Source organism: Camelus bactrianus, chromosome 10 (assembly GCF_048773025.1).
Source record: "Camelus bactrianus isolate YW-2024 breed Bactrian camel chromosome 10, ASM4877302v1, whole genome shotgun sequence".
Classification (NCBI taxonomy): Eukaryota; Metazoa; Chordata; class Mammalia; order Artiodactyla; family Camelidae; genus Camelus; species Camelus bactrianus.
In genome coordinates, this window is record NC_133548.1 from 3,234,566 (window position 1) to 3,246,316 (window position 11,751).

General features: G+C 49.9%; 1 protein-coding gene across 10 annotated transcripts in view; it reads right to left on the reverse strand.

Annotated features, from left to right (window-relative positions):
- Nucleotides 1–2,275, reverse strand: part of CTTN (cortactin) — a 32,632-nt gene extending 30,357 nt beyond the window's left edge. For 4 of the 10 annotated variants that reach the window (XM_074371537.1, XM_074371542.1, XM_074371538.1 and 1 more), the window contains exon 1: nt 1,959–2,117. The gene's annotated coding sequence lies outside the window, so the exon portion shown is untranslated. The other 6 variants (XM_074371539.1, XM_074371536.1, XM_074371540.1 and 3 more) reach the window with 4 other exon arrangements.
- Between the last annotated feature and the right edge of the window lie 9,476 nt (nt 2,276–11,751).

An 11,751-nucleotide genomic window follows, 5' to 3' on the forward strand; every position in this document is an offset into this window, starting at 1 on the left:
GAGAAATCACAACCCTCTTATATTGCTAGTGGGAAAGTAAAATGAAAAAGCCTGGCGGTTCCTCAGAATGTTAAATACCGAGAGATCATACGACCCAGCAAGTCCACTCCTACAGGTATACACCCAAGAGAAAGGAAAACGTCCACACAAAACTTGGATAGGAATGTTCACAGCAGCATTATTCCTAACAGCCAAAAAGTGAAAATAACCCAAACGTCCATGTTACGTAACAGACCTGTGGTATGCAGTCTATCGCTACAATGGAATATTATTTGGCAATGAAGAGGAGTGAAGCACTGGCACCTGCTACAACACAGATGACCCTGAAAACATTATGCTTGGTGAAAGAAGCCAGACACAGATGGCCACAGAGTATACAGTCTCATTTATATGAAAGGCTAGAACCAGCAAGTCTAGAGACAAAAAGTAGATCAGCGGTTGCCCAGTGTCAGAGCAGGATGGACAGGGTCTCTTTTTGAGGTGAGGAAAGCACCCACGCAGAATTAAGCTTTCTGTCAACCTCGCCCTCTCTAGGGCAGCACAAAAAGGCATCTGAGCATCGGAAACAGGTATCACAAGGCCCACTCTCACACCACAATCACTCAGAGGAATCCCCTCCCATCCCGGCTCCTGCATCTGCACATCTGATGGACACACAGCCTCGGCTCTCCGCGCCCCAGGACATGGGCCTATTACCACACAAGGCAGGAGCTGGGGCTCACAATGATTCTACCACTCAACCATGTGCTTTCTAAGCATCACTGCCTGGCACGGACCAAAGATCTGAATCAACAATTATGTTCATCCCATTTTAAAGTGTTTTATGGATAAGTCCTTCAAAATACTTCCACTAAAGTCAGATGTAGTGGGAGGTAAACTTTCAGGTCCTGGGGGGCAGAGCATCAAAAGTAACTCTGCATCCCCCAGCTCTTTATTCTTGCGTGGCAAGTCGCCTTTAGGGCTTTTCCTCGTTCCTTGAGTGTCTGGGAGTACTTTCCATCCAGGAGAGAAGTAGGCCTGCCTCTCATACGGCACCGGTGACTCACCCCGCAGACCTCAGACCTGGACCCGGCGCGGCGGGAGGGGCGCTCTAACTTCGGCTCTGCCCAAACCGGCCTGCGGGCCGCCAGGCTGAATCATGCGGTCAGGACCTGGTAGGTTACGCCTGACAAAGGCCCGCGGGGCCAAGTAGACACTGAGCCCAAGCGGAGCAGGCCCGGGGAGAGCGCCCGCTCCGGACGCCTCCAGAGCTGCGTCCAGCGTAAAGTGGAATTCCTCCCCCAGAAGCCGGACAGGGCTCCATTCCAGGAGGACGAAGACCTGTCCCCCTCTTCACCTGAGACACTCCAAAAGCACCTTCCAGGTGATCTCCAACACACCCAGAGAAGAGACTGTTCCAAATTTAGGGCCTCACAACTCTGCAATTGCGCGAGTCGCTGCATTTCCAATGACCTGATTGCAACACCTCCCGGTAGGTGCGGGCCCGGAGCTGGGCGGGAACATCCCCACCCTGCAGCCAGCGAAATTTCAGCCCCTCCCCCAGCCCTCTGCCCCTTCTCCTTGACCCCCTGGGTCCTGGAACCCATCCCCATAGGGCCCCTCTCCCACCCCAGATCCCCTGGGCCCTCCGTCCCCGTCCCCTAAACCCCCGGGTCCCGACCCCTCCCCCTCGGCCCTCCGGCCTCTTCCTCCTAGGAGTCCCGGCACCCACCCCTCAGGCCCCAGACCCTCTGCGTCTGCTCCCTCTCCTCCCTCTTCCTGCCCTCAGCCCCAGGCCCCTCCCGCTCCATCCCCAGACCCCTCAGAATCACGCGCCCTTCCCCCTCAGGCCGCGGCCCCTTCCCCCAGCCCGCCCCCTTCTCTCGGACCTCAGCCCTTCCCCTCAGGCCCAGCCCCCCACCCCAGCCCCCGGCCCCGGCACGGTCCCTCGGCCCCCGGCGAGCCCACCCTTCTCCGACCTCAGCCTCCCGCCCGGGGAAGCTCGCCGGCGCTCCCCCCGCGCCCGAAACCGCGAGCGGAAATGCGGCGAGACCGCCGCGGCTGCCGCTTCCTTCCCGTTTCGGGACCTGGAGGCGCCCCGGAACCGCAGCCGAGGAACCTGCCCTCCCCGTCCGGCGGAAGCCGCGCTTGCTCACCGCCGCCTGGGGTCGGTCCGGCCCGCCCCGCTCGGCTCTGGCTCCGCCGTACCAGCCGCTCCCAGGCGCCCCGCTCCACTTCCGGTTCCGCGGGCGGGGGCGGGCCGCATCCGGGTCCCGAGAGGCCCCGCCCCCGCCCGGTCGGAGGCCTCCGGGCTCCGGCAGGCGCCGCAGTGCGAGCTGAGGTCCAGCTGGGGCTGCGTGGCTCACGGCTCGCTGCCTCCTCCCTCGTCCACGTGGCGCCCGCAGCGCCCACCGCTGGCGCCGGCGCGAGCTCCGCTCGGGGTGCGAGGCTGCGGAGCATGCCTACAAATGAAATGGCTGTACATAGTAAATTTACGTAGCTCGCACCGTGTGCGGACCAGACTGTCTCAGATGCAGACAATCCAAAGTGGTAGGAAAATGGGAAAATGTGCCGGCCAAGGGGACAATGCCAAGTGCTCTGAGCCCTGAGGACTCAGGAGGTAACTGTGACTATCAGTCACCTGGGGGGACGAGCGTCCTCATCATCTTCTCTGTCCATCCAGCCATCCATCCATCATCCATCCATCATCCTTCCACCCATCATCCATCCATCATCCATCTACCCATCCATCCATCATCCATCCACCCATCCATCCATCATTCGTTCACCATCCATCCACACACCCATCCATCCACTACCAAGACATACATCATCCATCCATCCATCTATTCTTCCATCCATTCATCCATCCTCCATCCATTCATTCACCCACCCATCCATCCATCATTTATCCATCCATCCACCCAGAGAAGGCCAGGTATGTAACAGGAATAGAAGGTCAACGGAAGAAACATGGACCTTGCTCTCAGGGACCTTTCAGCTTAGGGAGTCAGGCATTAATCATATATATTGTTAGGAAACGAGATTAATGCTGTGAAGAAGTCATCAAAGTTCATGATATTGGGTAGAAGGTGGGACCCGAACTCATCCAGGAGATCCAAGATTTCTTCAAGCAATTAACCTTCGTGCTAAGATCTGAAGGCCAAATAGAAGTAAACAAGGTAGGAAGGGAAAATTTTCCAGGCATGGAGAGAGCCTATACAAAGGCCCTGAGGCAGGAAATATCTCACCACAGAGGAAGTGAAGGAAGTTCAGTGTAGCAGAGGTGTGGTGATGCAATGGGGCCATGTCATGTGGAGATTGGTAGGGCACAGCAAGGACTTTGGTCTTTACTCTAAAAGAAATCAGAAATCCTTAGAGGAAATTAAGCAGAGGAGAGACATCATACAGTTTGAATTGTGATGAAATCCCTCTGGCTGCTATTTGGAGAATGGATGGGAAGAGGGCCAGGTAGGAGCCTAGTATGGCCAATTCAGGCAAATGAGCAGTAGCAAGTAAGCTGGAGAGAAGTGAGTTGATACAAGATACATTTAGAAAGTTAAATTGTCAGGTTTGAGGATGGTTTGGGGGTATAGGGTGGGGAAGGAGATGTTGGGGGTCAATGGATAATTTAAGATAAATTCATGATTTTCATACACATATAAAATGAACACGTCAAAGATTTTATTTAACTTAATAATAAATGAAACGATAAGGTGTTATGACTTGTTCAAAGAAGAAGTGAAAGGAATGCTGAAATGAATTAACAAAAACTGGTCTATCCATAGGGCAATGTCAATTGTATTTCACTGGAGATGGATAATTTGCCTTTCTATGGACAAGAATTATTTGCATTGCTGTCTGCTTACTGCAAGTTAACTTCTACCTCTACAGAGGTGTGAAATAATCTAGGCAAAAAAAAAAAAGGGCACGCATCTTAGAATCATAATTATCAGAGGCTCCATCGTTCTGTTGAAAGAATATTTGCGGGAGGGTACAGCTCAGTGGTGGAGTGCATGTTTAGCATGCAAGAGGTTCTGGGTTCAATCCCTAGTATCTCTGGTAAAAAGTAAAAACAACTAAACATAATTAACTCCTCCTCCAAAAAAAATCTGTAGAAAAAAAATTTAAAAAGAAAGAATATCTAATAGTCACCTTTGCCCCTTCCAAAGTCTGAAATTTTTCCCAGCATCTGAGTAGACAGGGAAAATGTGCAGGGGGGTCCTAGGGTGGCGGAGAAGATTGAAATGGGAGAGTGAGAATATGGTTTCGGACTTGGTACATTTTGGACTTGGGACATTTGAGGAGCCAGTGGCATGTCAAGGTGGGGTCCAAGAAGTGATGCTGGAGAGATAGCTTTTGAGCTGGAGCTTTAAGAGTAAGCAGAATAAAGACATAAACAGATAGGAAAGCCATCCTGGGAAGGGGGGTAGTTCAAGCAAAGGCACAGAGGAGGGAAAGAATAGGGTCTGTGTAGGGAACATTGAGGTCAGATAGATAGAACTGAAGTGTTTTCACTTCCTTCATTACTACAGACAGTGCAGCAATGTGTGCAGTTAAGCATCAAGCTAAATGCTTGGTGGTGTCCACTGGAAAAATAAAAGCACAATGTGAGAGTTGTGAGTTAAGTTTTATTGGGGGCAAAATGAGGACTACAGCCCGGGAGACAGCCTCCCAGAGAGCTCTGAGGAGCTGCTCTGAAGAGATGGGGGAAGGTCAGTGTCTACGTGACTTCAGTGACGGGGGTACGTGCAATCATGCATGCATTTTGGCAGACGGTTGCTGCTAGTCTTGAAGAGGAGATATTTCCATTAATGATTTTAGAGCTTTTCTAGACATGAGAAGATGCAAGAAATTGGGCTCCTAAAACCTTCTCCTGACAAATATCTAACTACCTGAAGGCGTGTTCTGCCGGTTTTCAGAGCACAGAGCACTTCACTCCCAATCCCCGCCCTGCACTCCTCTCAGGCTGTGTTGAAGGTCAGCGACTGTGACTTCATTCTTAGAGAGGCAGATGGCAAGTGACAGTTTTTAGTTGGCATAGGCTAAATGGGGAAGTCAGACCTGGAAGCAGGGGAACTAACATTTGGAGACAGCCTGGCTTTATCGGGCACCATTGTGAGATTATAGGTGTGACACTGTGATTTGAAATATCTATTTGATCTTCATTCACAGTTCCTGTCTCATAGTTCCCCAAGCCCTTGGGATTTCCTAAGTATTGCAAGCATAAAGTTGTCACTAGTTCTAGGAATGAGGTGACTTTTGGAGGCACCTAAGGATGGGGGCCAGTTGCCAGGGGAATGAGCCATGTGACTAGAGGGCTGGAACTCCCCACCCTTGACCTCTGAGGAAGGGAGAGGAGAAAGACTGCAGGTTGAACCAGTCACCAAAGGCCAGTGATTTTATCAGTCGTGCCTGTGCAATGAATCCTCCATAAAGACCCAAAAGAACAAGGTCTGGAGAGCTTCCTTGGTAAACATGTGCAGATTTGGGGGAACTGGTGCTCAGAGGGAGCTGGGAGCTCCGCACCACCTCCCCACAGCTCGCCCTGCGCATCTCTTCCATCTGACTGTTCCTGAGTTATGTCCTTTCATAACAAACCAGTGACCTAGTAAGGACCATGTTTCTCTGAGTTCTCTGAGCCGCTCTAGCAAATTAATCCACCCTGAGGAGGGGCTCAGGGGAACCTCTGATTTACAGCCAGTCAGTTAGAAGCACAAGTGACAGCCTGCACTTGGGACTGGTGTCTGAAGTCCAAGGAGGAGGCTGTGGGAACCTCCAGTATGTAGCGGGTGGGTCAGAAGTGCAGGTAACAACATAGACTTGCAGCTGGCATCTGAAGGGGGGATTGTCTTGGGGGACTGAATCTGTAACCTGTGGGATCTGATGTCACCTCGAGTAGAGAGTGTCAGAACTGAGTTGAAGGGGAGGGTAGAGCTCAGTGGTAGAGCACGTGCTTAGCATGCATGGGGTCCTGAGTTCAATCCCCAGGACCTCCATTAAAATAAATAAATAAACCTAATATCCCCCCCCCCACCAACAAACAAACAAAAATAAATAAAGAGATACCATTAAAGAAAAAAAAAAGAACTGAGTTGAATTCCCAGGAACCCTGGTAGTGTCTGAGAATTGTTTGTTGGTGTGCAGGGAACCACCCCCACTTTAGCAGTTGGATCTCAGGACACCAACTTAAGAGAATATTTCATTTTCCCCTCAAAACAGCTTGATGAGTTGAAATTATTTTTAAGAGCACTTTTACTGAACTATAATTACATAAAACACACCACACCCACTTGAAGCGCACAATTCAGTGGTTTTCAGCATAGTCACAAGATGGTGCAACCATCACCACAACCGATTTGCCGAACATTTTCTTCCCCTGAAAGGACACCCTGCCCGCCCCACCCCACCCCCGCTCTCTCGGGATGAGGGAGAGTTGTTGCTGCCTTCGTCCAGACCAACAACCAAAGCTCACTGGAGACTGGTCCTCAGGAGGTGGCATGGGCACTGTGACTCTCAAAGATCACTCTGGATGCTAGTGGGAAAGAGATCGTGTTTCACAGTGACTTCCCGACCTTGCAGCTACAGAGACGCTGTAAACTTGGAAAACCAAAAAGGCACAGCCGTGCCCCAAAACAAGTTGAATGCCTCTGTGGACCCAAAGTGACTGCAGAAATGCAAGGCGGCGCGCGGGCTGAAGCTGTGGGGCTGTTTACATGTGGTTTTCTCCAACAGTAAATGCAATAGTCCTACAGGGTCCAAGGTTGGTTGAATCTTTGGATGTGGAGCTGTGGGTACAGAGGGCCTGCTGGAAATTATACTTCAAGTTTCAACTTTGAGGAGGGCTGGTGCCCCTAAGCCCTGAGTTGTTCAAGGGGACCCATACACCAAGAAACAGAGTAAAACTGCAAACTCTCAAAAAGAAAAAAATTTAAAAAATCATAAAAGCTACCAGAATGACAAGACACAAGGTTTGCAAAAGAATGACCATTAGCCCCACTGCAGACTTGCCCTCTGCCCAGGGGATGCTAACAGCTAGTATCTTTGAAGTGCTGAGAGGAAACAGCTGTCGACCTGGAATGTGACAGTTTTCCCCAGAGTGTGTGGGGGATCATGAGAATACTGACCCTATTGATGGACTGAATGTGTTCTTGACCCCCAGCACCTCAGAAGGTGACTGTATTTGGAGTTGAGATAAGGCCCTTAAGGAGGTAACTAAGGTTAAATGAGCACATAAGGGTGGGGCCCCAAGCTAGTATGATTTGGTGTCCTTATAAGAAGAGGAGATCAGGACACAGACACACACAGAGGGACAATCAGGTGAGGACACAGGGGGAAGATGGCCGTCTCCATGCCGAGGAGAGAGGCCTCAGGAGGAACCAGCCCTGCCCGCCCCTGCATCTCAGATTCCAGCCTCCAGGACTGGAGACCAGGACTGTGTGTTGTTTATAGTGCCCAGTCCGTAGTGTTTGTTACAGCAGCCTGAGCTGACTCATACAGCCCTCAACAAACCATGCTCCCCTGTGTCCACGCCTCCTTGCTCTGTGACTGTCCTAGTCAGTTTGCGCTATAATAACAGAATACCATAGGCTGGGTGGCATATAGACAACAGAAATTTATTTCTCACAGTTCTGGAGGCTGGAAGTTCGAGGTCAAGGTGCTGGCAGAATTGGTGTGCGGTGAGAACTGGTTTCCTGATTCACAAATGGCCAACTTCTCCTTGTGTCTTCTCATGGTGAGGGAGCTCTCTGGGTCTCTTTTCTAAGAAAATGAATCCCATTCATGAGGACCTCACACTCAGGACTAAGCACCTCCTGAAGGTCCCACCTCCAGGTACCATCACATGGGGCACTGAGTTTTAACTTACGAATCTGGGCAGAGACACAGACCTTCAGTCCACAGCAGCCACATAGCTGCTCCTCTTATCAGTAACTAGATGGGGTCTATTTCTCCAAACTTTTGACTCTGGACTGGCGTTGTGACTGACTTGCTCTGATCAAGAGAATGTGGAGAAATGACACTGAATGAGCTCTACACACAATGGTAAGGGATGTAGACCTTAAGATGCCTTGTTGCTTCTCATCTTGCACCCTTGGAACCTGAGACTACACTGCTGTGAAGAAGCCTACTGGAGTGTGAGAGGCCATAGGAAGGAGAACCCAGGCGTCCCAGCTAAAAGCCAGCACCAGCTGCCAGGTACCTGACTGAGGCCATCTGGGACCTTCCAGCCCCAGAGAAGCTGTCAGGTGACTGCCATCACATGAGTGATCCCAGAAAAGACCAGCAGAAGAACCACCCAGGTTGCCAATCCACCAAATCAAGAGAAACAATAAATCATTGTTTTTTCACCACTAAGTTTTGGGGTGGGTTTTTACAAAGCAACAAATAAGAAACCATAGCAGATGGTGATCTTTTAAAGGATTACAGAATCAACTTTTCTGGGGGAGAAACACAGCACAAAAAAAATAGATGGCAGAATAGAAAATGTAAGAGTTCATTTCATACATATAAGTTCCAATTATCTATTGCTGTGTAATGAGCCACTCCAAAAGTTAATGGTAAAAAAGAAACAAACCCCACCATTTTATGCCAAGACTTCATGGATCAGGAGTTTGGAAAGGGCAGGGGTGGCTCGTCTGTGTTTCCAGTGGAGCCTTAGTTGGGAGGGATGAACTGTCTGGGGCCTTGGTTCTGGCTGCTGGTGGAGTTCATTTCTTCTCTTGTCTTCCTTCTTCATGTCTTCAGGATCTGGAATGTCCTACTTGGCTTCCTCCCTCACAAGAGGACAGCAGGAACGCCTGGGGATCTCTCTCTCCACGGTCTCTCCGTGTGGCTACCTTGGGCTTCCTTACAGCGTGCTGGTCTTTGGGTAGCCGGACTTCTTACTGGGCGGTTGGTTTCTGCAAGGCTCCTCCCCTGAACTTCACATCTGCTACATTCTTTTGGTCAACCATGTAAGTCACCGAGGCCAGCCCAGGTTCAGGGCAGGGGTCAGATCCCACCGCTCCGCGAGCACTGCAGCAGAGAATCTGCAGCCTGTGTGATGTTTTGTCATATACTGTATTTCTGTGTCTAAGATGCCATTGCTTGTAAGACGTATCCTGACTTCATGGATTAAAAAATGTGAAAAAAAAATGGTCATAACAGAACTGATGAAAGGGAGTGATGGGAATACATGCCAGGCTGCTGTGTAAAATGTTTTCCACTGTGGGTTGCAGCTGAAGTTCAAAACGGGGTGCAGTTACATTCCAAAGTGAGGGCCAAGAAGCAGTTTCCAGACACCTAGTCCAGACTGAGAGTTTATCACACAAGGCGACCCTAAAATAACGATTAAAAATGGTATTAAAGAAGATTCCACATGAATGCAAAAATAGAATACTGTAATAAACCCTCGTGAATCCATCAGCCATCTCTAACAGTTATCAACCCACATAGTCAGTTTTGATCCATATCCTGACCTATCCCTGCCCCTAAGATTATTTTAAAGCAAATTCCAGACACTGCATTATTTCATCTATAAATACTGGGGTATACAGTCTCCCCATGTGCCTTTCTTGTTGTAATCATAGTAATCCACTTGGCTGAGCAATAAATAATATTGACAGCCTTATTAATGGAAACAGTGAACACGGATGTAACCATTAACTTTGATTTAACTCTGTAGGAAGATGGGGGGGAGGCACAGGAATGCTAAAATTCCCATCCACCAGGAAGAGTTGCCAATAGGAACTAAAAAAGTCTAAAACTGATGAATCAACAGGCCACATTAAGCTCAAATTATTTAGGAGTAAGGAAGCAAGTAGAGCAAATCGTTAACACACTTGCACATCGACCAGGGAGGGGGAAGTAGGCATGAAGACAGGGGCCGCTGGGACTGCTGGGGCTTTGCTTTAAATGACTCACATGTTAGTACTTCAGTTTAAAATAAAACATTAAAAAGAAAATAAGGTGTTGGAGAATTGAAGACTAAAATCACTTAGGCCTTATGCGTTGTGTAATACTACAATCCCTCAGTTACGTTGTTTTAATTTTAAAAAGATGAAATTAATTTACATTGCTTTTTATCTTAATTATGAACTTGTTTTAATTGCTTTTATATACTGTGACGAAAGCATCTTGGTCTACTTGAAGGCCAGGACTGTAGGGCTTAAACGAGAAGGTCATGGTTGTCAGCTGCCCCTCATCGTGAGGAAAGTGTACGCTCTGCGGCTTCTTCCGAAGACCAGCGAGACCCACTGCAGACGTGCAGAGTGAGCCCAATCACAGGCGGCGCTGCAAGGAGTGGCCACGTGGAAAGGGGAGGTTGTTCCCTGAAACCCTGTCTGGGGACCACATGCATGTTATCCAGCAAAGATGCTAAATATGTTGAGTGAACATGAACAAAATTCCCAGCATCCAGGGTTGTGTGAGCAGGTCCCCCTCCCTCCAGGGCAGCCTCCACGCCAAGGCCACAGCACAGCTGCAGTCCCGGGGCCGAGCCCTGGGTTACGGGATTAGAAATGCCTCCTCTTCCTAGGAGGGCGGAATCATTTTCTGCCTCGTCACTGTCTCTCCAGCACCTCAAGAGTGCCCGGCACAGAGCAGGTCCTCAAGACCTGTGATTCTTTCTTTTTTTGTAAATTTACTGTAGGTACCAGGGATTGAACCCAGGACCTCATGCATGCTAAGCACTCACTCTACCTCTGAGCTCTATCCTCCCCCATAAGAAGTGATTCTTGGCATCGCTTGTTAGTAGACCAGAACCCCTCTGCTCCTGGACAGATCTACACCTGCAGCTAGTGATGCTCTGCACACTCGAGTTGGAAGTTGAAATGTCCTACAAGTCAAACCTATTTGCATGCCAAGGGTCATTTTGATTATTTTAAGATGTCTTCTGCATTCTTCTTAGCCAGTCTCTGTCTCCACCCATGTCACAGGGAGCGGTCTGGAAACTCCGTTCCCCCCAGCACAGGCCCAAGTTCCCGGCCATCAGCAGCCCCCTGCCCTCTCCTTAGTGCCCCTCATGTGACATACAGAGTCCATGTTCCCACCAGAAGGTGGGTCCCTGGGGTATGGCCAGTTCAACCCATCCTGGTAACTCCAGGGCAAGGTCTTCTCCAGAATGACAGTGGTGGTGGCCCCACAGAGATACATCTATGTGCAAATCTCTGGAACCTGTGAATGTGACTTTATTTGGAAAAGTAGTCTTTGAAGATGTAATTAAGGATCTTGAGACGAGGTTTTCTTGGACTACCTGGGTGGGCCAATGACAAGTGTTCTTATAAGAGACAGAAGAAAAGACACAGAGAGGAGAGGATCACGTGAAGAGAGGCAGATTGCAGGGATGTGGCCACAGCCAAGGAAGCTGGCAGCCAACACCTGGAAGAGGCCAAGAATGGACCCGGCCTTGAGCCTCCAGAAGGAAGCGGCCCTGCCTCCTTTCCCACCACGTGTTACCACACGTGTGCCAGGTATGGGGCTGCCTAGTGAGCTGGCCTCGGACAACTGTCCTCAAAAAGGTGCAGCGCTGAGTCCAGGACACGGAACAGCAAAATCACTGGATCATTCTCACCAAGGAGTTAAGCCAAGGAAATGTACGAAACAAAGTGATTTGAGCTATTTAGAGACGTACAGCATGCCACGTGGGTGCTTAGCACAGCAGCAGTAACACCCCGGGCACCTGCCCACCTGTCAAGAACACAGGGAGGGCGGGCCCTTCCGCACACCCTAGAAACCCACCCTGGGCGGGGACAGGACTTGGCCGGTGAAAGGATAAAACCCCCAAACCACAGC